This window comes from Eschrichtius robustus, chromosome 15 (assembly GCF_028021215.1).
Source record: "Eschrichtius robustus isolate mEscRob2 chromosome 15, mEscRob2.pri, whole genome shotgun sequence".
Taxonomy (NCBI): Eukaryota; Metazoa; Chordata; class Mammalia; order Artiodactyla; family Eschrichtiidae; genus Eschrichtius; species Eschrichtius robustus.
Window position 1 is genome coordinate 79,411,069 of NC_090838.1, and position 12,604 is coordinate 79,423,672.

The window sequence follows — 12,604 nt, forward strand, 5'->3', positions numbered from 1 at the left end:
TGCCTTTTTGTTTTGTTGGTGGTTTCCTTTGCTATGCAAAAGCTTTTTAGTTCCCTTGACTGAGGAGACATATCCAAAAAAATTATTGCTAAGACCAATGCCAAAGAGATCACTTCCTATGTTTTCTTCTAGGAGTTTTACGGTTTCATGTCTTCCATTTAAATTTTTAATCCATTTTGACTTTATTTTTGTATATGGTGTAAGAAAGTGTCCCAGTTTCATTTTACATGTAGCAGTCCAGTTTTCTCAACATCACTTATTGAAGAGTCTGTCTTTTCCTTATTGCGTATCCTTGCCTCTTTTCTCATAGAGTAATTGACTATATGAATATGTATGAATATGTGTTTATTTCTGGACTCTCTATTCTATTCCCTTGATCTATGTATCTGTTTTTGTGTGAGTATTATACTGTTTTGATTGCTATAGTTTTGTAGTATAGTCTGAAGTCAGAGAGTGTGATGCCTCTAGCTCTGTTTTTCTTTCTCTAGATTACTTTGACTATTTGGGGTCTTGTGTGAGATTGCATTAGAAGGCCAAGTGGTGACAAGGCTTCAGAGTTTGCGATATAGAAAGTAATGAGCCCATGTAGGGTTATTTAGGATATGTCTAAAACCATAAGCATAGGTTATATTTAACACATTTGTTTGCATAAAAATATTTTCCTCAAAATAAAAAAAAAATTGTTCCTGGTAACATGGCTGCATAACAAAGTATTCCAACCTTAACAACATTCATACTATACTCACAGGTTCTTTGGTTTAGTAATTTAGAAACAGCAAAGCAGAAATGATTTATCTCTGTTCCACAATACCTGGAGCCTGGAGTGGGGAGAACTAAAAGCTGGGTTGACTCAACATCAGGAGAACAGAATCATCTGAATGTTCATTCACTCACATACCTGGAACCTGGAATGAGAAAATGCAGAAACTAAGAGTTCAAACTGAAGAGTCTACATACAGCTTCCCACGTGCCTCGGCTTACAACTCAGTGGCCTCAGGGGTAGGCAGAATTTTTAGATGGTGTTCAGGGCTCCATCCATGATTGGTCAGCAAGCAATGCAAAAAGCTGCATGGTCTTTTCTGACCAAGATTCAAAAGTTACTTCATATCATTTCCACAGCATTATATTGGTTATAAGAAAGTCACTATCCTACTCAAATTCAAGAGGATACATGAGACCACACCTCTTGATGGAAACAGTGTCACGTGGGCTAGGAGATAATGTTGTGGTCATTGTTAAAAAGTACAATCTGACACAGAAGGTTTTATTTTGTCCAAATGAGTTGTGAAACAAAACTATAGCTTTAGAATAATGTTAACCAGCATGCGTTTAATCAGCTTACTAAGCTCTGTGTTAAAAGTTATCAGATCCAGATCAAGAATATTGCATAGTCTTTGTCTTCATGAAGTATACAATCCAGATAAACATAAAACATGGCTGTAACATTTTAACATGATTTTCTTCTCACTAAAGGTCTGTAGATATCCATTGATGGGGATCAGACAAAGATTGAATAGTTACAGAAGGTTTGTGGGAGATAAGCCTTCAACTAAGTTTGCAGGAGGAGTAATCTATTCAGTTCAACAAAGAGTCCTAGTATGGGACAAAAGCAAATAAGACAAAACTGCTTCTCTCAAAAGAAATAAAAGACAAGACAACTGCACAAAATGGGAATATGAAAGGAGATATGAAATAATAGTAGGGAGAATACAAAAGGGTTTATGAAGATGATACCATGTGAGATTAACTTAGAAAATGCAGAATGTTTGAGATATAAAAGAGGAATGTGGAAGTTCATGATTTTCTAGGTAAGGTTATTCAGAAATACTTATGTAGTCTAATGTGGCAAGAGTATAAAATGGGTTTAGTAAAAGAGTAGAAGGCTCACAAAGTGGTGAGTCTTACACTTTTCTGAAGATTATGTGTACTCTGGTTGACCAGTGTGTGCATGTGAAAAGGAGGATGACATGATTGGTAGTGAGTTTCAAGAAGTTAGGTCACTCTGGGAGCAATGAAGGACGGAGGGGAATAGAAGAAAGTTGAAAGCAACAAAATCCATCTGGAGTCCCTTTCAGTGGTTGGAATTCTCGTTTATTTTTGATTCTAGTCAAGTCAGCTTCACAACCAGTAGTTATGCATAAAAATGTTCCACAAAGCGTCATATTTGATAAAGAAACATTTAACTGTTGAGAATCTTTCTTCTCTTATATGTTTTTATTTATTTGCTTATATTTCTTTACTGGATTAGAACAAATGTTGCTATCCATGTATTTTGGAAATGGCATGAATTTTAAAATTGAAGTAATTCATAATAAATAGCATGCGTTGAAACATGTTGAAACTTTTACTCAATTTCCATAGTTTCACCCATTCTGCATTGTGGAATCCCACTGTTCCCTCAAGATATCTTGGATATTCTATGTGACACAGGAACATCTAACTTAGAAACTGAATGAGGGTACCATTGTCAATCTACATAAAGAATATCATAACCATATTATATTATAGATTATATTATATGCCTTTTATGCATAATTACGTATCTTGTATATTAAAGAACATAAATATATAAACATTTTCAAATCAGTAAGCTTAAATTCTTCATTATTTTTAGAGAATATATGTTGACACCAATTCTAGGATTTTCTTCCTGTGCCCTACAGGATAATATTCCAAACTCTCAGAAGTGCATGAATCTCACTTTGGAGATCCCTGGTGTAAGCCTATGGAAATAAAGTTGTTAAGGAGAGGAGACGGAAAGGAAAGAACAAATACAAAACAGACAGAATGGAACTGGCATCACACTGAATATCGCATTTTAGCAGTTCCTTTTGAGAACCCTCATTAGGGTAATAATATATTCTTCTTGTGAGATCTTGGCTGTTTTTGGCATAAAACAACTGCAATTAACAACATGAACATCAAAAGTACTACCTTGGTGCTTGAAACATACTGCTTAAACCCATATGTATCCTCTTCAATATGAAATCAAATCTACACACATTGCGAAGGCACATTAATAAGTGAATGCATCAGGTTATAGAAGAAGCTATCCAACATAAAGATTCAATTCAGCTAGCAGAATGTGCACCAGATCAGTAGCATTTTGTATAATTTCTACCATACTAAAGAATTACCTTTCAAAGAAGAAAGGATGCCAAAACGTTTGTTTGTTGAAAGACCCTCTTAAGCTAAGTGCTAAGTGTAATTCATTCAAACACTTTTCAGTATTCACCTTTTTCAGCTTATCTCATCTAAATAATCAGCGGTCATTATATCAGAAGACAAATGTGTCCATCAAATGGGTACTGAAATGAAAATAGAAGAGCAGATAAATGTCATACATTTGTATGGGCCAATCTTCAGGTTTGGGACACAATATAGTCAGGAGAGAATCTAGAGTGGGAGAGAGGCACCATAAGAGTACACAGTGGAGAAGAGGACTGATACCAGGTTTATCCCTGAACATGGTGAGGTAGAACTTCTTTAATACAGCGTTATCATCCTTAATTCACCAATGAGCTTCATAAGTGTCAGAAATTGTATGTATCTCTATCATCTTGCTTCCTGCTCCAAATAGGTTTTCTTAACACTGGCAAGTTCCTATCCAGTCTTACTTATCTCATAGCCCCTGTTTTGAATAAGGGATACCTAGCTAAAGCCACTGTTTTCCTTAAGTGCCAAGGATTTTCCTTCTGTATAATCTCCATCTAGGGACTGCTTAAATCTCTTCCTTTAATCTCTACCTACTGTCATACCTGTAACATATGTGTGGTCTACACTTTTAACCCTCTATTTTGCTTCAGACTGCAGATCCTGTATGATTCTGGACTCATGTTACTAGCTTTTGCTTTTCTGGATGTTTTGTTTTGCGTACGTTGGAACTATTACTTGCTTTTCTGCCCCTGACCTAAATCTAGTGCCCTTTCTGGTATTCTTTATCAAATGTTATTTGCCTGATAAAATCTGCTATATCCCTCTCCAAAGAGTGTTTCAAACTTTACAGGTAGAGAACTAGTGTTCTTGATTTTAAGGTACAGTTCAGGAAACTACAGCCCATGGGCCAACTCTGATTCAATGTCTATTTTTGTACAAAAAAGTTTTATTGGAGCAACCAATACTTATTGGTTTAAGTATTGCCTACATTTGCATTTGCACTACAGCAGAGCAGAGAAGTTGAGATAGAAACCATATAACACACATAGCCTGAAATATTTACTATCAAGCCCTTTACAGAAGAAGTTTGCCAATTTCTGAGTTAGGGGCTTATGGAAACAAGGAGGCCATTTGCCTAATACAAGTAGATGGTATTAAAATTCTTGAGAAGAGACAGAGGAAGTGAAGGTAACTAGTAAATCCTGTTGAATTTCTTGTTATTCCCACACAATATACTTATGATGTTAAAATTTTTAAACCCCACAGTATCTAAGAAGGTTGAATGTGCCTTACCAGGTGTCTAAATTAAGGGAAGAATTCTAGAATAAAAATAAAAGGATTTGTTTATAGCTTCCTCTTAGCAAGAATTCAAATCTTCCTAAACATAGACCTCTGAGCCCCACAGTCTCTGATTCAAAACAAATTCAAATTTTCTTTTTCTTTTTTTTTTTTTATTATCATGGCCAGAAATATGAGGGGGGAAATCAGAATCATCTGGAAGAGACCACTGGTTCTGTTTATGGCTAGTTTATCTCCCCTCTTCTCTAGAGCCTGGCCATTTTTGCTCTTTTTGTACCATAACTACTTTCACCCTAAAGTCTTTTTGTCCCCTGTGACTTTGAGAAATGAGGCATTTTTGAAAACACAAAAGACCACTTGTTCTGGACAACACAGCCAACTTTCTACCTCTTTCCCGTATAATTACTTTGGAGATGAGTTTGAGAACCTGTCATGGCTCTTTCTGGAATGTGTGGTATCCTACTGCCTTTACATTGTTATATTGTTCCTTTATTTAAAAATTAACTTAGCTTAGGCATGGAAAATACAGACTTATATTATATTGAAGTTATTGTTGTATCCCACTATTTTTCCCCCTGAATAAGTTAACATAATTTGATGAGAATTATGTCATATATGTGTTTCAGTTACATGGCTGGTTTTCCACTCCAGCAAGATAAGAGAGAGACCAAACGAACTGCTAAAGATGGACAAAAGCCATCCCACAATATAGAAGACCTCTTTGTTCTGGGCATCTTTTTAAATGAGAGACAAGAGGAGCTTGATTTAAAGACCCTGGGGCTGTGCTGTCCAAAATATTGCCTACATTATTTCCACAGGTAAGAAAATTTGAATGAACAGAACGTGGAACATGGGCTAAAACTGGGAATAAAGTTGATATCCTCAGAATACTCACCAAATTTTCTCTCGTTTGGCAGAGTCCAGTCCTATAAGAAAGAATCAAGAACATATTACATGAGAGAAAGAATCTACAAACAACAAGTAAAAACTGAAGACATTGGCTCTGGGCTCATCCTTTTATATACTTTTAGAATATTAGCCACTGTTCAACTGGAGATTAGTGCTGAAAAAAAAAAAAAAAACTGTAGCTCAATCTCATCACTGAACCCAGGACTTTATAAAATTCTGGGCAACTTTCATTGGACATAAGTTACTATTTGATGATGATTATGATGATGATGATAATGATGATGACAGCAACTTTCTTTTGATGTAGGATGGATCTCTTCGGTTCTTGCCTCTATGTTGCTGAGGCTCCAGTGGCCAGGAATTTTAGTTGCAGATGATAAAATCCACTGTAGACAACTTTATGAGAAAGGAATTTATTGAAGGATATAGAGAATTCAAAGAATCATTAGAGGCATTCCAAGAGAAAGACCTCAGGCAAAGTTGCTGCTGTCTCTACCATGATTAGGAAGCTCTGAATCAGGAAGCTACTTACATAGCTACTGTTTCCGGACCTGAATTCCCTCTTCCATCCTCAGGAAGCTACAAGAACAGGAAGCCACATTTGCTTTTGCTGGATGCAGTACCAGTGCTGCCTCTCTTGTGGTCAGAAAGTTATGGAATCAGGGATTTGTCTCCCCAGTGGTTGGCTATAGAACATACTGCCTTTGTTAAACCCAAACCAGCAAAAATGATTGTCCTTGGTCTAGCTTACTTTCTCATGTTACTCCATTCTGATTTAAGTCTTATGTGTGTTCATTTGATTGGTAGAAGATAAACTATAACTATCTTGTCCCTAAAAGCAAGAAGCAAATGAGGCTGGGCAATGTTTTTGGGTTTTTTTTGTTTTGAATTCTACATTGTGGTAGCAATATTTAGACATAGAAAATTATCAAAATGTGGAAAGTGTGACATAAATGAATCCCTAATGGAGATAGAGAACACTGGATTGGGTTGGGGTTGGCCAAATAAGTTCTGATATTATTTATCAGAACAGAACTGGGAAAATACAAGGAAAAATGAGTCATAAACCTTGCAAACTAGTCACTATGAGACCTGTCCATTTGATTTTTAATGTTTAATTTTTATTGCTTAAAATATAAGTTAAAATAATTTCTTGAATAAAAACGTTCAACACTCTCAGTTTTTCATTGGCTTTAGCATTATAGAGACAGCTTGTATACACGTGAAACCATATTGAGTATCTTAGGAAAGCACATAGTGAAAAAGAAAAAAAAAATAGTTTTAACTTAACTAGATGTTAAGCTATTATAACTAGATGCAAGAAAAAGCAAACAAACAAACAAACTCTAAGCATTCTTTCCCTGCAGAAGATTCAAACAAAATTCTGCTTAATAATTATTATTGTGTTACTGTTATCAAGTTAAAAATAACTAAATATTTTTGGCAAGTGGTCTTGGTGGCAAAAGTGGGAAAACATAGAGTTTATCTCTAGTTCCTTGAATCCTGGATTCCCCTTTCTTTACATATAAAGAACAAATGTCCAAATACTTTAATCCTTACTGCAGAAAGTTTTCTCCCTCTACAATCTTCTCTGATCCTCCAGAATATTCCAAGCCAGAGCTGTCCAATAGAATTTTCTTGTGTTGATGGGATGATGAAAATGTTCTGTATTCTGTCTTGTTCAATACAAAAATAACCAAGAGCACTATGAGGCCACTGATTGCTTGAAATGTAGGTAGAGTGACTGAAGAACTGACCTTTTAAATTTTATTTAGGCTTTAGCCTACTTACAATGAATGCAACCAAGCCAGATAAGCTTCCTGCCAATTTTTACCCTTTCCTTCATCTGATATGAAAACTGGAAGAATGGCTTTTGCTGACATAAACGGTTAATTGTCCTGAGACCTCATGGGGTGGAGGTGGGGCGGTGGGGTGGGTAGGAAAAACCCTGGGTTTCCCATTGGTGTTAACATGCTTCTCCCTTAGTAGTCAGATTCTAATTTCAGCTTTGGCTTCTTTGGTTCCTCCTGTACTCCTTTTAGTGGTGCAAAGCGCAGCTGCAAATGTTTCTGGATCATTGTCTGCCCAATCCTGCCTGTATGTAAGTTATTCACAGAAAACTTCATAATTGCACTTTATGGAGTTGCCTCCTTCATTTTTTGGTCTCAAAGTTTCTTCTCAGTTCAGAGGATATTTTTCAATATCTCCACCTTCCAACAAATTTCCTCTGTGCTGAGCCCCACTCATACAGGGGCAATGGCAGAGAATGAAGCACTGAGACAATAAATAAACAACTAAACATGTAACAGGACAAGAAATAATAAGTCCTGTAAAGAAATGTGATACAGGGTGATTTTATAAATGTCATCATGAGAGAGAATATTTTGTAAATCTAAATATATACAAAACCAAGCATGCCTCTAATTACCTGATATCAGGTAAAGTGTGGGAGACATTTTAACTTTCCTAGTTCTATCTAGACATATAATACAAGAGATTTCTATCTATTGTAATAATGTAGATTAAATTATCTGGGAAATCTGCAGCAATAAAATACCTAAAAATGCAGATAAATGATATATAGATTATTATAAGAATATCTCTTAAACATAAGAGAGTTTTTAGTATTGGATATCTTCTGGGGTCAAGATGTTAGCCAAAACTTGAGTCTTTGTAAGTGAATTTAGATGGCAGTGGGCCACTTCCTAATGACAGGGTCCTAGAGCTTTGGTCTTAATGGTCATTGGTTTGATGAACATTCATCACTATAAGGAAAGTTACAAAGGCTTGATCCCATACATGAAAGGATATGATATCTGAAACTCCACTAAAAAGTGAACTGTCATGAAAGACACGAGCCACTGTGAGTGGAAAAATCATTACCAGCGCAGGCAGTTAGGAAATATATGTCTGGCTTGGCTCTGGGTAGAAGGACTCAAAATTTCCCCTTAGACTCTATAATAGTGGGTCAGCCCTTACGTGCATTTAGGGCCTAAATTTACGCTATATACATCATCCAAAACTTAAAGTGGACAAAATGGCAGAGTCAAAGTCAAATCTTCTCTGGAAGAGCACAGTCTCAGTATAGACCTCAGAGATCTCCACAGATAAAATTCTAGTGGATATGAAAGTTAAACACACACATGTAAGAAAGCCAGGCATCCAAATTAAGAATAATTACAAAATATAAAATGTAAATACCATACATAGGACTTCAGAAATTTACATTGAAAGATATAAAATATCAAAAAGCATGCTAAGTATGATTAAATAAATAACAGTGGTAATTGAAAACATAAGTAGAATCTATAACAATAATATGGCATGCTCTAAAAAGAACCAAATAGAACTTTTAGGAACCCTTAGTAAGTTCTACAAAAAAAATTTAAAATATCTTGGGATTTTGATTGTGAGGTACATTATATTTATCGAAAATTATAGTGACTGCCATTTCAATCTTTCCACAGAGAAACATAAATTTCTTACTGGATAATATTTCTGGTTACTTTTATTCCAAGATATATTTTGGACCTTGGCATGATTACTAATGGAATCCCTTTCCATTGGATTTTCTAATTGCTTGCATATAGGAAAGTTATTGATTTTCTATAAGATCCTATCATTATAATCTTATTTTTTCTAATACTTTTGCAATTGATTCTCTGTCAATCAAAACATCTATAAGTAATGGTAGTTTTTGCTCCTCCTTTCCAATACATAATTCTTTTTGTTTCTCATCTTGCACTGGCTAGGAATCTAACAGTATTCAACAGTAGTACTGATAGTGGACATCTAAATCTTTTTCTTAAATTCACGGGAATATGTCTAATTTTTCATTCATAAGTTTAAGGTTGGCAGAATGTTTCTAGTACAGGGTTCAGCAAATCCATGTGCCAAATGCCCAGTAATCTGTGTTTTTATAAATAAAATTTCACTGGAAAACAGCCATACCTACACTTATCCACATATGGGTGCTTTCAAGCTCCTATGGTGAGCAGAGTTGAGTACAGATTGCAAAGCTAAAAATATTTCACTATCCGGTCCTTTGCCAAAAAAAATCACCAAAAAATACAAAGAAATTATTTATATATATATATATATATATATATATATATATATATATATATATATATGCCAGATTTACAAAGAAATTATACATCTATAATTTCTTTGTAAATCTGGCATATTATGAGCTTTTAAAACAAATTAAATGTTGAACTACATCAAATACTTATGTTCAACTATTGAGATGTTTGCTTTACTCTTTAATCTCTTAATATAACGTCTCATAAATTATAATATTGAGGTACCATTTTGTCACTAAGATAATCTCTATTTGTTCATGATATCATATTATAATACGCTGAAAATTTTAATTTGAAAATACTGTATTTGGGATATCTGCACCTCTAAAAATAATATTGTTTTATGCATTTTGTGTACTATGTATCTATCTCATTTTAATATCATCACACTTGTCTCATGGGGAGAATAGTGAAATCTTGACTAGTTAATACATCACATTAAATAAATATTTTATTCTGAGATGGTTTAATTAAAAAATGATCCTGAAATTATGTAAGCCTAGTGAGTATTTTGCAGTATTTTTGATATCTATTTTCAATTTATTCCAGCATATTTGCTCTATTAGCATGTCAATGGCTCTTGAGTGACTTTCTATTTTTTCTAAAATATATTTATTTCATCTAGCTTTGCATATTTATCAATAAATAATTTTATATGACAATGGTCATCTATTGACAAGACACTGCCTCTAGCAGTGCATGAGGATATTTGTTTCCTCCCATTCTGCTTAACCCTAATAGGTGTTATTGCCAATTAAGAAATAAATGATACTCTAATAGTTGCAAATGGTACGTCATTGTTTCAGCAATGTGCATTTCCCTGAACCTGAGAGAGTAAACACATACATATACATGTAATTGGATTTCCTTTTCTTTGAATGTTTTATTTATATCCTTGAACTACTTTTCCTTTTGAGTTATCTTTTTCTTATTGATTTGTAAGTATCTTTTATATAACCTGTAGACTATCACTTTGTCGGTTATAATATTGCAATTATAATAATTATAGTATTCTTCCAGAGTGTGGTTTGTCTTTTAAGTTGGTTTATAGTTTGTGTGTAGGCGTATGGAAGTGACAAGATCAAGGTCTCTCATCCCCAACTCTGAATTGGCAATTCCTAACTTTACCCAGGAAATCTAATTTTTACTTTCTGCAACAAACAATTTACCGAGGTTTGGTCCCAGAAGTTGCATGAATGTCGAGGTTCAGGATCCTGTACATGTGGCCACCTCCTATTCTTTGTAGCTTCAGGTTTCAACACAACTTAACATGGAAGATTCTCTTATTTTCCACTTTCATCTCTGGAAATTCTCTTTTCTTTTCTTTAATTTGGCTATTTTTTAAAATTTGAAACATTCAGTATATCAGTTTTAATGCTTGCAGTGGAATGTAAAAGTTTCAAAGTATGTTCAAATCACATTTCTGCTTTTGTCTTAATTCTTTAATTCTACTTTATTTTCTAATGCATATATACATTATATACATATAACATATATAGTGTGTGTATGTCTGTTCACCCCTAGCTGATATTTGGGGGTGAAGCGGGGATTGGGGAAATTCAATTAGTTTAATTTAGCTTGCCTTAATTTCTAATGAATGCAATTAAGACTAATCTTCCCCTCTGATTATCTCTTTGGCTATATCATTAAGGATGGTATATTTAGTGGGTTTTTTTTTTTGTCCTTCCTTTATGAATAACCTAATTTTAACCTTGATTTTAAATGTTAGTGTACTTTAAAAATACAAGTGATTAGTTTTGATTATACTCAGTTTAAATTCTGTCTTTATTGCATTTTTGTAAGATATCATATCAAGTGAATTCTGCTTTAGGCAGTTAGTGAGTTAATGTGTGCGCTTGTGTGAATGTACATGCACGTGCTCAAACATGTGTGTGCTTTCTTTTAAATGCCTTCTTCTATCGAATACAACCCCCCACAAAGACTCATATATGTGCACAGGCTGAGCCTCAGAAGACCACAGATATCTGCGTTGTTCTAGTTATGAGAATTGGCAAGAGCTGCTTTTTTCTGGCAAGGAATGCAAAGAATACACACAAAATTAAGGCTACAGGATAACACAAAAAGCAAAATTCCCAAGGTTTTTCTCCCCCTTTCACAGAAGTGAGTTTTGGTGTACTGCCACATCAGAAGAGCCCAGATCATGGACTTGATCTTCAAATATTTCCCTTCAAATATTACTTATACCCTTAATTATGCAATTTATTTTGAAAACATTACTTATATACGCCCATATGCATTTGAGACCATGGCAAAGTCAATGCCCATTTACATAAATCAATTTTTACTTCCCAGTACCATTAAACAGCTTGTAGTTGACCAACTCTTCTGCTGAGACAAACTAGAATTTTAGGTAAAATATAAAGTCACCATGGGGCTGCTGAAGCAGTGAGGATGAGGGAGCCAAGATTCTTTATGAAGATAACCAGAAAGATGTCAGCTGATGGTCTGCATCTGCTTGTTTCCTAGGGCCATTTGCCAATTTTGGATGGAGGGCAAGAGGCCAAACATAAGTGGTGTTCGTGGTCAGAGGGCCGCTGCTGGGAGAGTGACGAAACATCTGACCATTTGTCTGTCTTGTGGAGCTTATGAGAGAATATTGTAGTCATGGGTAGCCAACTTGTCTTATTTCTGGATATAATTAAAATGGATACAGTTAAAATGTAAGGAAGTTCAAATGGGAGCAAACAATGTGATTTCTCTATAAATCAAATATGAAATATGACATACAAATATATATATGAGTAAAACAAAGGTAAAGATTGACACCTTTTATTTTTCTTGCTTTTCTATTATTTTCTCTGTGAACAAATGTGGGTATGCAAACAGAAACACCTTGAATCTGGATTGAGATCCTCTATAGCAAGGGCTAAAGTTACTTCAGTGGGCAGGCTGAGTGGTAGAAATCAGAGTTCTAGTAAAGATGAATAGAGTATGTTTTTTCTCACCTCAAATTATCCATATCAACTTATTGAGAGGTAAACACCTTTTAAAAAGCCTCAGTAGGTGCAGGTGTTGACTTGGGTCTTAAGAGTGATTGTAAATATTTTAAGAGCACAGTTAAGTACATCAAAATGATACCAGTCTCTTGGTTAGTATCTGTTAAGCCCTTATAAAGAAAGTAGTGTATTGTGAAA